Source organism: Urocampus carinirostris, chromosome 1 (assembly GCF_059441175.1).
Source record: "Urocampus carinirostris isolate Australia breed hairy pipefish chromosome 1, RoL_Ucar_1.0, whole genome shotgun sequence".
In the NCBI taxonomy this organism is placed as follows: domain Eukaryota; kingdom Metazoa; phylum Chordata; class Actinopteri; order Syngnathiformes; family Syngnathidae; genus Urocampus; species Urocampus carinirostris.
The window spans coordinates 47,071,430-47,087,272 of NC_142349.1; the positions used below are offsets into that span (position 1 = coordinate 47,071,430).

Genomic DNA, 15,843 nt, shown 5'->3' on the forward strand with positions numbered 1-15,843 from the left:
TAGGGAAGTAGTGAAGGCGAAAGACATTCTGATGTCTCGCCGCATGTTCTTTTCCAAAACTAGGCTGGGTTTCAACTTTGAAAAATAGAGCGGGAGCGAAGCAATGCAGTTGATGGCATTTATTACAAAGTTTCAAAATAAAAATACAATCAGAGTGCACTCGGGACCAGTTGATGGAGTTGCGTTCTCCCACCAAAGGCATGCAATAATGTTCTGGCCCCTATCCTATAGTGGGAAATATTGCAAAAAAAAATAGAACAACACAAACAAAAACACAGAACTCACTGTACAAGGCAAAAAGAAGACGACCCTGTCCAAGAGATAAGTGCACAGCTGAATATTCAAGGTTGTATGATAGGACCATTTCTGAGGAAGTACACTGATTTGAAAGAATACATTTAGCAAGTAAATACTTCATTTAAATATGTGGATTGATATGTGCATTTATAACAACTAAAGGAATAATGTGAGTATCAAAGTAATAAAGTTATGATGAAGTAATAAAACTAATGTCGCTGGAAAACACTTCCCAAACAGCGAACCCATTGCAGCTTTAGTCAGTAAGACCTTTCAAGTTAAAAACTAAGCACTGTGCAAATGCACAGTGCAAAAGGAGCAATTAACTCCCTTCTCAATCCTTCCTGTGTACCAGTCAATTGAACGTTACAGCATCATCCAGATTCTCTGGATTTGTGTGAAAATGTGTGGAAACACTGATGATGGATGCTATAGATTGTGAAAAAAATGCACGGGAGATTAAACGGGATGAATGTGACGAATGAGCGATGGGATGACTGGTAAGGTTTTATACGAACCAGTATCCGTAACGCTTCTTTTTTCATTTTTTTTTACACAACTGATGTTGAACTGCTCTTTTCCTTGCCAGTTTTTTTGAGTTTGTTGTGGTTGGGATTTTATTTTATTGTTGTATGGTAGAATTGTTGAAAACTCGATTAGAAACTGACTTAAAAAAATCCAATCATTTCATTTGACTATTTACAGTACTTTGGCAGATATGTGTTTATTTGCTTCATCACTTTTCTGTCAAACTACTATACCTATTAATAGTTTGTACTCCATAAAAACAACTCATACACCTTTGTCAGACTCATTTTAGGTGTGTTTTTCTTATCTCAAATTATCTTACCTTGTTTTTCTGATAAAATAAGAAAAATAAAAATTCTTAAAGTACTTCAGGGTCATCCTTGCCTATTGTCCGACTACAGCATGTTACGATTTAGATCCAAATTTGGGAGGCGGCATGGTGGTTGATTGGTTAAGCCGTTCGCCTCACATTCTTGGGTTCAATTCCAACTACAAGTGCGATTTGCTTGTTGTCCCAAGCCCGAGTTGTTGTTTCTGGTTTCCTTTTGCGTCTCAAAAACATGCATGTCAGGTCGATTGGTTATGGAAAATTTTCTCAAGGAATGAATGTGCGAGTGAATGGTTGTCACGACTGTGTGGCGTATGATTGGCTAGCAACCAGTCAAGGATGTCCCCTGCCCACAGCCCAAAGTTGGATGGGATGGGCTCCAGCACCCCAGAAACCCTTATGAGGATGAGCGGTTGGAAAATAATTGTAAAAGATACAAATTCGGTTAGGTCACTACCGTTTAGAAATGGAAAATGTCAAGATATCAGTTTCCACATCAGAATATTCACAAGCAATGATTTATGGGCTTAAATTTTACAAGATTTAAAGCAAACCTGAAAATGATTTTAAATGTGATTAGGATACTCACTGTAGGTCTGTGAAGACCGATGCCACACAACATCCACTCATAACAATGAAACAACATTTTTTCGTATTAAATAAGCTTCCGCATACCTGATCGACATTATTTGCATCATTGGAGTAACCTATAGTTGCTTAAGTTAACTGGACTAGCTTTTGGTATTGTATTGAGTCAGGGGTCCTCTAAGGTTATGTCTCACTGATACTAATAGAAGCCTGGATGACCAGTTTTGCCCTTCAGCTTCTCCAGCCAGCAAGATTCCTTTTGGATAGTTGATAGTGGAGCTACATCTTTACTAGGGCGAGTGTGATTGGCATGACTTAATCAGTAGGATGCCATGCTACAGCAGACAGATCTGATCTCTCCTCCTGCCCCGCTTCAGGCTACCGATCTTCTCACTTCTACCCTCCCCTATCCCTTCTAGAGATACCAAATGATAATTTAATAATTGTTATGGCATGGTCTTATCCCTACTTACTTTGAAGTAGTATCAACGCACCCGGTTGAGAGTCAAGTGTCAAGCTTCGCCGGAAGGAACAAAATACCTCGGTAGTGTTCCCATACTGAGTCGCAAAGATGGGCTTCATCATCAAACATTCAATCAATCTCAACTTTATCCCTAGTACTTCATCCCTAGTACTAAGTGAATCATACCATTTTGGACAGTCAAATCACACTTTTGGCATCGCTATTATTTTAAGTTGGGATTCAGAACACATTATTCTCAATGGGCCATTGCCGCTACTCATCCGTTTGACGAGATTATAATTGGTAAATATTTCCCATGTACTTATTTACATTTGTATCTCCTCGCCAGCACCCCATTCACAGTTGGGACTTAGTATCCCTCCATGTTGTATCTCATAGACAAATACAAACATTAGTTATTTGCTGGTGAGATGTGTTACTGATGCAGCAAACAATGGTAGAATGCAGATAAGATACCCGGGGCCAGCAAGGAGATATTTGCTTATTCAGCCCTTTTTTTGCTTTAGATACGTTTACTCGAGCGCAATCCGCCCATATGTTGGCCCTTTATCCCTAGCTGTCCGCCACCTTTGACACACTGACAGCAACAACACGTGGGCTTTTTCTCAAAGGGCATAGTAGATACTGGATTATTTTGTCGCCTGCTTGCTCATTTGCCGCCTTTGTGGTCAGCCACCGAGGTGGATTAGAGGCTCGATAATCTGACCATCCGTGGTGACACATGTCAGCTGGGGAATGTCTGGAGAGTGGTGTGAGTTTGATGCGTCAGGGTAATCCTGGTATCACGGTCATTTGCATTTTGGGGCTTTTTGTGTGTTTACATGCGGCCTGTGGGCTTCTATGACATTATTTCTTTGGCGCAACCTAGTCCAGGATTCTTGTCACATCCTTCCACAGGCAAGATTCACATTTTCATTATTGCAAGCCACTGGCGCCACACAACCTTTCTGCTCTCTTCCTCTAGCTCCCTTTTTCCCCTCTTCATCGTTGTGTCAATCATCTCGGTGCTGTCACTCTGGATCTGTCTCTCCAACTAAGCTGTCTCTGAGCTGAGATCCAGACGCACTTGAAAGAGCCCGCTAGACTACTTTTACAGACGTCAAGTTGGAGCAGAATTTGCATCCTTTCCATCACTGACTCTTTTCTGCTGGAATTCCTTTCATATATTACCGATGTCATTTGCAATATAATAAGTCGAACCCGTATGCTGCACAGGCTTCGTATTTGATCAGGGCTCCACACGTGGAACAGAGTACACATGGCCGGGGAACTGGGGAGTGCAAATAATTCATGTGGAAAGGCTGCAATTAACTGGGGGATGTCAGCCTTTGTAAAATATAATTGAGTTCACGACGAAAGCAACATCTTTAATCCGGCGACGGAGCACTGTCAGTCAGCATTCCTTGCATTCAGATCCCACTGCCTCCTGCTATCCCCAAGACCAGCTCTTGTGCGTGTTTGTACCTGGGACTCCACAGAACCTTGCGGACACTAATGCTATGCCAGCTTTTTAATGTGTGGTGAGCTGGGTAGCCCTTTGCATGCTCAATGAGACGTTGCACAGTCCACGGCAGACTGTGGACATCTGTTCAGTGAGGCCGGCGCAGAAACAGGGTTGTTGCACTGCTGTGTGTTGTCAAACACCTGTGTGACTACATGACATTGCATCTGTTCTGGAGACGGCATACTGTAACAGAGAACATCATGAAGCAGTCAAACAACCAGCTCTTACTAAACGGCAAAGTTTTGTACAAAACCAGAATTTTAACAGACTGGTAGAGGATCAAAAAAATACAATGCGTGTGTTCCTCTGTTGTGGTGCTGGTATTTTGAGACTGCATGTATGGTTTTGCCTTAGAGTAATTTATTTGCTACTCACAATAGCCCCTATATGAAATGGTACAGTACTTTGCTTATGATGAATCCATAGTCAGTCTTTGACTAAATTGCTTAAAATTGCAGTAAATTGTTGCCGCCTCATGTCATGTTGCTATAAATGTGCTTAAATGTAGGGGAACAACTCCAGGCTCTTTCTGCTCGTGTTTTTATGTAGATGTTCTTGAATTATGCTGTGCAATTACTAAAATGACAAACATTGATTTAGTTGCAAAATATATTTATTAGAAAGATTGATGTATGTTTTGCCTCTTAGACACCAGTAGTGATTTTCCAACTCTACAATCTATTAAACTTAAACTTTTTGCTACTGTGCTTTTTATGAATTCCACATCCAGGCAATTCATTTGAAATTCCCCTGACATGAATACAGTCGATTCATCAAACTTCCTTCATATTTACTAAAATGGAATGGGGAGAGCCAAAAAGAAACTAAAATTTTCATACTGATCCTCAAAGAAAATACATTGAAGAAGCCTCTCATGAAAATTTCATTTTCGTTTCAACAGTTTCCATTTTGCTTACACAGTGAAATCCTTTGCCTCCCTGTGAAATGAGAATTGTCTCCTTACTGAGACTTTAAATCTCTCCCTCATTGTAAATCTCCCTTGTTCTGAGTGATACTTCACAAGCTACCGATTTTTCTTAGTTCCCTGATAAAATATGCTATAAAAAGAAAACTACCCCAATCACAGCAAGGAGAGCAGGACTGGCACTTAATCATTGAAAGTGCCCTCAAATTTAATTGTTCACTCTAGTGCAACAACAATTCAACAGCCTAGCAATTCCAGAACCTCCCCTTGTTAAAATATGGCAAACCACACTCATCAACTCCATACTGTCACTTTGTCTTTTCCTTTAGGTACAATGACTTTGTCTTGATTTTTTTTGAAGTCACGCTTCATAACTCAGTTTGACATGCCAATATGCGTATTTGAGCTCAAAGACCTTTTTTATGCTCTTAAGCTTACTGTATTACCTTAATCATCTCTGTGCTTCTGAAAAGCATCTAGGAGAAGTCCTTGCTGAGCTGTCAGGCATTTTAAATACCCATATTTTGCCTGTCATGAGAGAAAAGAGATGAGAGTTGACCTTTGGTGTCTGGATAAATTAGTCCTATTAGAGAACAATCATTTTTCGTCCCCTTTAATTCCCCCCCACTAGTCGAGTAAAACGTCACATGCTTCAGGCGCTGCTCTTTGGCCTTTTCCATAATGAACTTCTACTGAGCGGCAATAGATTGAGTCATGCAAGTATATTTTACTTTTACAATTTTGTCATTTTTTGTGTGTGACAAGGCCAGAACTATTCTGTGACATTCACACACACTTCCAAAGCCCAAGTGTTCGTAAGGAAGAATGATTGACAAGAGATACTCATATATGTTCCAATTGATAAACTGTCTTTACTAATCTGTCTACAAGAGAAACGGCTTGTGGTTGAAGGACCCTCTGGCTTGTGAGGAATTGCAACCAGATATCAATGACAGTCACTACTCAATATTTTAAAAGTTCAATATAGCATTCATATTGATGGCAAACGTGTTCCGTACTCAATCTCTAATGTCAATATTTGGCCTTTCCAGTTTATACGTCTAATGAATAGGATGAATAGCATTTGATCACTTCAGTTCTATATAATTGTGGCATACCTATATCAAGCCCATGTCTATTTTTCACATTTTTTCTGACCGATATTGACCCACTAATCTTGACATGTCAACAATACCAATATCACATACATAAAATTATGCCAAAAACAACTGATATTTATGGAAATACCTTAAAATCCCAAAGGTATTTTCTCTCAATACAGTGAACCATAGGATATCATGGGGCTTATGTTCCAAAAAGAACCCATCATAAGTGAAATCAGCTAAGTAGAAACCACTAATGTCTTTACAATGATTATACAATTATGTATTATACATTGACACCAAATCATTTTTATTTTTACAGGCCTAGGTATTCCTTTAAAAAATAACATTATTTTATACTAAAGCTTTGGGGCGGCAGTAGCTCAGGAGGTAGAGCGATCGTTTTAGGATTGAGGGATCCCAGTTTGAATCCCGGCTTGTCCGTGTTACATGCCGAAGTGTCCTTGGGTAAGACACTGAAACCCCAATACCCCCAATAAGCAGGTTAGCGCCTTACATGGCTGCACAGATCACGGCCGCTATTGGGAAATGTGAAGCACAATGTAAAGTGCTTTGGGAAGTCATTGACTTGAAAAGCGCTATATAAATGCAGATCATTTCTTTTCATTTCAAGCTGTAAACATGTATTTACCTTCACTCATATCCACTCTTTAATGCGACTAATTAGCCAATCACAATCCAAAAACAATGCATGATGAAAATCTGTAGAGGGGAGACAGTGAAAGGGATCCCGCATTATATCGACGGATTACGACACCTTTTCTGCACCACAGTTAATGCTTAACTATTCTTGCAGCCCCGGCCCAATAAAAACATTTGTAATACTTACGATCATAATAGTAATAACATAGTTAATAACAGTAATAACAATAATAATAATATCATAATAATGACAATCACTCGACCACTAGGGAGCTAGGTGACATAGGAAAAGGCATTAACTTGTATTTCAGCATCACACCTTTTTTACTAATGGCACCGCGTTGTACAATTTTGGTTTGTCTGAACACAATCCCATACTGCTCCATTACAATACTGTACAACGTGGCACCATAAGTAAAAATAGTGTGATGGTAAGATATACGGTGGAACCTCGGTTCTCGACCATAATTCGTTCCAGAACCCTGTTCGAAAACCGATTTGTTCGATCACCGAAATTCGTTTTTCCCATAAAAAGTAATGTAAAATTGTTTTAACCCGTTCCAACACCCTGAATGTTTACCATGAACGTAAACATGAAGATAACCCAGGCTATTCGTACGTTCGCGTTAGCGTAATCTTTCGTACGTGTAAAATTAAAAAAATCAGGCTGTTTACACGTCATTTAGCACCCGGGTCTCCACAAAAAGTGGTGAGCGGTTAAAGGATGAAGAAAAGAATTATGAATAGGATTTCTTACCTTTGTGGTGCTCAGCAGAAGCCATGCTGTATGTATAGCAAGATCCGAAACTTGCACACCTTCTTCATTTTGCTATTGTTTCTTTCTTAAATGCAATTGTTGTATGCACTACTCTTCTTTTTTCACCTGTAGCAACTTTGCTGCCTGCATCGACCTTGTTCGGAGGCATAATTAGGGGCTAAAACACTCCGTTCACCGATATTAAAAGCGAAAGCGAAAAAAAGTGCGCGCGCACGTCATAACAGTTCTTCACAAGGTGTGGGGGCAATCTACATCCGTACGCCGCTCAGCATCGCACCCTAGCGTACCGGCGTTTGAACTCTGATTTTTTGAACGAAAAGCGAGGCAAAAATTTCTCTACATTTTTGGTCGAGAACCGATTTGTTCGAACTGAGAGACGTTCGAAAACCGAGGTTCCACTGTAATGTGATACAATTTCCCTTGATATTGTCAACATAAATGGGAGCCAATACTGGTAGCGGATATTATCCCGAGTACTGATCCTTTAGAAAAAGGTTGACACTGGTCTCAATGCTGATACCTGGTATGGGTATTCACCCATCCCTACATTTATTGTTTGGATGTATTAATTTCTTCTATATTTTGTAAAATGCAGCACCAGATCATATGAGCAGGCTTGTCTGTGAATGTTAAGAGCTCTAAAAATGTCTACAATAGGGCATTCCATTGCCCTCATGGAGCTCAAAGAGCAGCTTTGTATGTTTAATGTGGGTGGGGATTGAAGCTGTGTGTATGTGTTTGTGTGCGCGCGCGCGTGTGAATGTAATTGTCGGCACGCGTGATCCCCGTGACTGCGGGCTGCATCTGCGGGCAGGGAGCATTGAGCCCCTTCCGTCAGCAGATCACATAAAAGCAGCAGGCTTTGCAGAATTGCATTGCAAACCCAGGGTTTAATTCTGTCCCCCCGCTCACTTTTGTTGTTTTTTTTCCCTCCCCTCTTGCTGTCGGCAAGTTCTCCTACCATTGTGAGGGGTGAACAAAGGAGTCCACCATTATCACAACCGTAATCGACCATTACAGTTCCTCTCCTACTTAGGGCACTCGTTAGCTGGCAAACACAGAAATAGCCTTGAAAATTGGGCAGCATGTCCTGTGAGTACAATAGGCTGCATGGTGGAGCCAAACAAAACCAGCAACCTGTAAATTGAATCCCATGGCACAGTGTCAGCTTGACTGCCAACAAACTCCCAAATGGACCATAGGACTCCAAAACCTGGTTGTGGTAAACCACAGGATACAGCTTGAACTGGACAAACAAGGTTACAGGTTATTTTTAAGAAATATGTAGAAATGATTAGCTTTGAGTTCAAATAAAGGAAAATTAAGCGAGTCCAAGTTCAACCAGACCTAAATTTTCCCCCAGGTTGGGCCTAAAACGTCAATTTTTATGTTGGGTTGGTTCAGGCATCTCTTACTGACTAAAAACAAATAATTATATATGTGTGTGTGTGTGTGTGTGTGTGTGTGGTCACAAATAAAAACCACATGTGACGGGCCACTGCTGTTCTTTTACATTATGTCTCTCTGCCTCCCTTATCTTAAATTGCCGCATGGTTTATGGCCCAATTTTTAACCCGGCAAAATGACTGAGGACTTTAACATTTTTACGGAAAATTATCAAATACAGAAATATAAAAGATGCAAATATTTAAGTAGTCTTATCAAACCTAGATTTTGTTACCAAAGACTGGCTTTAATTTGATAAATCATAAATCATGTCTCCTCCTCCCAAGTCCTCACAAATAAAATGTGAAATTTTAGACTTGCTTCGAGTGCATTCCTGCAAATCAAGTTAATTGGTCTGACTTGGCTTGGGTCAAGCTTGAAAAACCTTTAGGCCTGGGTCGGGCTGGATTTTCTTAAGGCCCAATCTTACCTCAGCCACATTGACTATATGATTTATTTTTTCAATTTCTGTTTTAGTGATTACAATGTGAATCAATAAAACCAAGTAAACAAGCAAATGAATAAATAACTTTTTTTAGATTTGAGATAAATTGCTTGCAAAAATTGAAATAATCTATGTGTATTTTAATTGGTATTAAAAAAGCATTTTATACAGTTGACCATTCAATACCAATCCAAAGTCAAGTCATGGTTATTTGTATAGCCCTGAATCACAAAGAGTCTCAAAACTTAAAACCATCTGAATAAGAGACTCTTGAAAAGACATAAGCACTTACTGTACACTTAAAATTTAACTTATTGTAGTTTTAAACAAATGTATACACAAAACAACTTTTGCATCATATTTTTTGATATTTTTTTGCCTTTAATAGTTTGCAAATTGGATGAGCTGATGCTGGCGATAGTATTCAATACCGGTGAGCATTCTCATGTGGCCATGAGACTGTTTGTGAACTGGATTTTCCTTCATAAAGCCAGCTTGATTTTTGTTAATGACAATTTTTAAAAAACATACAAAAATTCTCATGCTCAGCGGTGTTTGTATAAAGAAGTACATCAGTACACAATTTATCGCATTACATCATGGAGAGTTGAAAAAGTGTCTCTCTTAACTGCTAAAAAATGGAAACTATCCATCACTGAAATCGTAACAAGAATGTTGCAAGTGGGGGTTTGCATGTTGAACTGCAAACAAAAAATTGTTAGTCTTGCCAGAGACTACCAGCTAGCGAATTTGTTTGCATGAGTATTTACTTCATTTTGAACATTATTGGTGCTTCCGTCCAACGTCCGTGAAGCCCCCCTTCTGCCATCCCATAAAGCCTCCAGTTACTTTTAAGACAATCATACCGCAGCCCAGGGTGCCGTCGCCTCAATCCCCAGATTGATTCAGTCCACCGCAATCGTATCCGTCTAACGCTCGGCTAAACGGATTTGAGATATTACCTACCTCTAGTCTAGATTTATTGTTACTTCATGTCGTCTGCTTTCAAGTGGGTGCAGTGCTACACTGAGCGTTCCTTCCGGTACTTACTGTCCGAGTATATTATTGATGCAGATGAGCGTGGATGCCATACATGATTGCAGACAACAGCTTGGGGCAACACATAATGTTGAGGTGGGACTCTGATCTATGGAATGCACGTGTCCTGCTAGGTACAAAACTGTTATGTCTGCGTTCATATGTGCACGCATGTGTGTGCACAATGTTACCTTCGCTTCAACTACTACGAATGGGGCTTGGGGTTGTGCTCCTTACAAATATCCACTCACGGCAGAGAAATTATGGTCGACAGCAATCACTTTACATTGCCTTAACTGAGCAGATGGAGTGTACTGGACATCAAAATAAAAACACTGTTAAGCGTCGCTGATTTTTAAGCCCCACTCCTGGTGAAGTAGGAATGTGTAGGGGGTTGAAAAAAGTCGAGGAGAAAACAAGATTAGGCAGGGCTTTGTTCCGGGATGCCCAGTGACTGCATTGATGGATTTAAGGAGGAGAATTAATCTCTGGATCGAAGTTAACACCATATCATCCGTTTATTTTAAAACACTCCAATCCACCCCTTCAGTCAATTCCTCTGTTCTCCCATTACTTTTAAGGAGTTGTGGTCAAATGGGATTAGGAGGCACTGGCCTCATCCTAGTCTGGATGTAATCCTTCTATCAACAACTAATTGTATTGATATTTTCTTATCAAGTGCTCATGCTGCTGAAATATAACAACTGAAATCACATCCTTCATGCAGTATGGGCTTTGCTAATATCAGTGAACAAGCTCCATTTGTCACTCCCAAATTGTATTGCACTAGAGGTGGGTGAGGGACGAAATGGACTTGAGAAGAGATTACAGCGATGGAAGTAGATCAACAACAATGTAGGGATTACAGGCAGGATTTGTGTAAGGAACACATGATATCCTCTCTCATCCCTTTATCAGATTGGCCATGATGGAGAGGTGGCGGCTGTCGAGAACAGTATAGGGAAGGGAAACAGCGTTGGATTAATTTCTTCACATTGCCTCAACTTGTGACAAATGTACCTCACCGCGCAAATAAACAACACTGCTTCAAAGCTAATGTTTCCCCTCTAACAGGATGTCAGAGAATAATCAGTGTAGGCATTAAATTACAATAGTTGAACTGGAGCTAAATCAACAATTTTGTCTGAAAAGTTACTGGACTCTACCACTCACTGCAATATTATTTAGTTGCATTCTCCAGACTATGTCTCCTCAATCCACTGATTTGTCGATTTAGCATCTGTGCTGAAATGTGTTGACTATATTATTTTACTTTTAGAAGCTAATGCACCTAAACACTCTAACCCAATCAAATGCTGCAATTATAAAAACTACACAGCAGTGTTTGAAAACGCTATATTATTAAGAAGTCACTACAAATAAATTGAGTGGTGTGTTGTAATGTGTGGAAATGCCCTGTTTAATTTTGGAATTGAGAATTAACTCAGATTGCATCTACATTATTTAATGCAGATCCAATAAATTATTTTGGGGTATCAAAATAATATTTGTCCATTTAGAAAAGTTACAATCCAAGTAAATGTCAAATGAAATATAAAACAAAGAGCATTTTAAATACAGTGTGTTTAGGTTTAAGTTATAGTTACCATTTCTCAAATGATCCCTAAATTGTTAAAACACTGAATGTAAATTGTTGAAGAATCGCATGTTGTTTGTTTACTTATTTAGGTTTAAGTATTAATAGTATTAGTTTTAGCTTACTGTGAGTCAGTCTTGTGAATTTCCATCATGTCTATTTGTATACTGTCATTTCCCTCCCTGCTGTTGACCTATCCTCTCTTACTTTCTTGTGTGACTGTTTTTAATTCCTGGATTTCTGCCAGATGATTTTTGTGTCAGGTTCTAGTGATACTACTGCATCAATACATTCATCTATCCATTGTCTGCACCGCTTATCCTCAGTAGGGTTGCGGGGAAGCTTGAGCCCATCCCAGCTATCTCCGGGCAGTGGGTGAGTAAAAATTAGAGCCATGGAGTAAGTGATCAAAAAAGGCAAGGGAAAGCGAGAAGGGGAGAGAGAGAAAACCAATCCTGACAAACTGTGACACCCCTTTGCTACATTGTGTGTATATGGGCATAAACAACTGTTTTCTTCTGTATGCTTTCAAATAATATTTTATCCAAGTTCTTTGAATGTATATCAAACCGCTCCCCTTTTCTAATGTAATGTTTATTGTCACAAATCCTAGCTGCAATGAAGTCCATTTTAGTGTTGGAAGTATTTTCAAGCAGATTAGTGAACATAACACTTTTTTGCAGCAGGGAGGGATGTTGGCATTTCATATCTTCGCAGTGAGGGAATTCCACATTAATCTGCAAAGACAGAAAATCTATTGTTGGTCTCCTGTGAAGGCAATAATCGGCAACACGTCCTATGGTTATCTGCCCTGAGCGAGATTGGACACACAATCGTCCGCATGTGAAGCTCTCCCCTTCTGTGCCTCAGTTATGTTCAGAAGTATTTTACTTGGATTCATTATCACAACTAAGTTTTGAATAAACAGTTGCCAATGACCTCAACTTGTCCCAGCGGACTCCAGAAGAGGCAAGAAGATGATGCCCTGGTTCTGCATCAGATGGGATATGAAATACTTTTGAGTAAAAACTTAAAGAATAGGTGATGGGGATTCATCAAAGATGGAAAATGTTGACTTGTTGAAAGCTGGAACAGTTTGAGAACCTCACACTTGCAATGCTTGTATGTTTTGTATTCTGTTAAGGTCAGTGACATCCAATGTTACGTAAATGCATTCATGAACTGATCTGAGCAATCTCATTGAATTCAAACATTTGTATATATCAAAGGTGGGGTTCATTTTTTGAGCTGTCCATAAAAAGGTTAAAGTATGGTTAGCACGTGTGCGGCACAGTTCTAAGGTCTTGGGAACCTCCTGTGTAGGTTCAAATCCAGCTACCGGACTTACTGTGCGGAGTTTGTATGTTCTCCCCGTGCTTGCGTGGGTTTCCTCCGGGCACTCCGGTTTCCTCCCACATTCCAAAGACATGCATTTCAGGTGGATTGGCCGGTCCAAATTGTCCCTAGGTGTGAACGAACGAGCGAGTTGTCTGTCCCTGTGTGCCCCCGCGACCCTACTGAGGATAAGCGGTGCAGCTAATGAGATGAGATGAGGTATATTTTAACTTTGCCCGACTGAGCCATTATAGTTTTTTTCCACCGCGCCTATCTGCTCTTATCTTACATTTATCAGAGAGTCAAATGGTGTAAGTAAAAAAAGGACTGCTTCAAATAAAGTCCAAACGCCAACCCATAAACTCATAAAATATGAAAAAGGAAGAGTTTATTTGAGCGTGTCTCAGAAATGCACATACTTGCACGTGCCACACCAGCTTGACAGAGGCTGCTTTGATGATTTAAGCAAGAAGATGTGTCAGCCAGTAGAACATTTTCAAATTCTGGACGTCACCTTTAAGCTTCTGAACACTGTCAAAATAAGTGTTTTTCAACCAGTCTAACAAAGCACATTGGGGTATTGTGAGATCCTATGTCAAATTATGACTTTTTTTTCCTCTGAATTTCAGCAATTTTGAAAATTATATCTGACGCCAATAATTGAGTTGAAATTTTCTATTAGTGATGTGCAGTAATGGACCAAACATTCACAAAGAAAGTAAGTAGCCTACGATTAAAAATAATCCAACAACAGCAATTTTAAATAATAAAGAAAAGGATGTGAAAGCAAACATAATGCAACGTAAATCAAAGTGCACTATCAATAACTTAGTTGACTTTAATGACAGTGGAATGAACTATCTATAGTATCTGGAGAACATTGAGAAACATTGCTCTAAATTAAAAAAATAACACATCCGTACACATCGTTTTACCCACAATTTTTTTGTGCAAACTGATACTTAGGAGAAACACGTTGGTTGATACCTGGCCAGTGTAGCCTTGAGTATGTATGTCAGTGCTTGACATCTAAGAGCAACCGTTACAGATTATTAGCATGAAATTGCTACTAACCTGTATGTGTTCCCAAATGATTACTGTCAATTAATCTTAAATCTGTGAATTCTTCTCACACTTTTTTGTGTCCTGTGATTACATTTGCTCTCTTTTACTGTTTTCCCCCCTTAGTTGGACACACAGAACTTTACAAAGCTGCTGCAGTTACGCTTGAGGCCAGAAATGGCGTCACTAGTCCAAAGGGTTGGATTATTTTGTAACAAAGCGCATCATCTGCGTGTGCTGCAGGATCACAGTGCTCTGAAACTACCGCTAATTAAAGATGTTGAGGCAGCTTTTGTGGCCCCAAGCAGTATAAGAGAACAGATTGGCTACCGAAAGTGAACTCCTTAGCATGTGAACACTCCTGATGCTCCATTCAATGATATGAGACACAAAGCGTCAAGGAAAGAGCGAGACAAACGACATTGCGAAGATGTGAAACTGAGAGAGGCAATCGAGTGCAACGTCAAGGCGGGGAAAATGATCCTGCCAGACAGGATGCGGCGTGACAATTACTGGGGCGCGAGCCTGCCGTGTCAGAGTGGAACCCTATTTTCTGCCAGCTGTCCATTGTCCTGCGCGGAAGGCAGTAAATACCTTGTTTCTATCCACCCCACCCTCCCCCCATATCATTGTGGCCACGGACAGTACAATGGCTGCCCTGATGAGGAGCGAACGCAATTGCTCCTTCTTAATAAAATCTCACAATGCCCATTAAAGGGCCACACAATGGGCCTCTAGCCCCGCCGCTGATTGAGTTCCTCTTCTGCGAGCTGTAATGGCCGCCAAGCCCAGCTTTTACCCTCCTCGTTCGAATCCTTCCTTTGTTGCACCGCCACTATTTGTCACATGCTGACTGTTGGCCCGTCTCCCCTCTCCTTGTTTCCACCTTGGCGACGCTTTCCTCATGGAAGGAGAGCGAAATCCTGTTGCTTCGGCAACTATCGATCTGATCAATAAGTGGATGCTACCCAATCCCACCATGGTGGTTGGTGGAGAGCAAGTGAGCCATATCTTTCCTTTTTTTATAAATATCGCAAGGTATTTTCAAATTTCCTGGTAACGGCTTCCAAAAGTAGGTTACGATGTGAGGAGGGGAAAATATGTTTTGTATAAATTTGTCTCTGACAGTGTGTAAGCTTTTCATAAAATAGGGCTTGAAAAATCAACCCTAACTTGGAGTTGAAGCATTAAATATGTATCAGAACTAAGTTCTCCAAACAGTTGGAGAGAGTTGAATAAAAATGTACGATTGTTGCCGCCCAACTAAGCAGGGACGGATTCACTTTTGCAGCATCCTTAAAAGCTTTAACGATTTACAGTAACTTTGACATCACTAAAAGTCCGAAGCCCATAACAAAAACAGTAAAGAGAATATTGTTGTAATATTGGAATATGTCACTTCCCGTATTTAATCATGATCTTACATTTTCTTCATTTTTAACTGCTTCATTTATTTAGTAGTACTTATGTAGCTGTGTTTTATATACAATAAAACTTATTGGAATACACAAAAAAGTCACAGCGATTTCAATTCATGAGGAGATTTTGAAAAAAAAAAGCACAAAATCAAGCTAAATAAAGTCCAGTTTTTCTCCGTTTTAACACAGAACAATTGATTTCCTCATCAAGAGTTTAGCAGCTAAAGTAAAATTTCCCCAAATATGACAAAGCGGTCTTTAGGTTAGTGCTCAATTCAAATGTATGTTTGACTTTTAATAGATT

General features: G+C 39.9%; 1 protein-coding gene and 1 long non-coding RNA gene across 2 annotated transcripts in view; one reads left to right on the plus strand and one right to left on the minus strand.

Annotated features, from left to right (window-relative positions):
- Positions 1-15,843, plus strand: part of LOC148374935 (protein sidekick-2-like) — a 211,999-nt gene that overhangs the window by 61,159 nt on the left and 134,997 nt on the right. The window lies entirely within an intron of this gene.
- On the minus strand, positions 1,035-14,258 carry LOC148374936 (uncharacterized). The gene is made up of 3 exons (XR_015853034.1): positions 14,134-14,258; positions 5,101-5,182; positions 1,035-3,912 (listed from the first exon to the last, which is right to left on the minus strand). It is a non-coding gene; the product is annotated as an uncharacterized LOC148374936 (long non-coding RNA).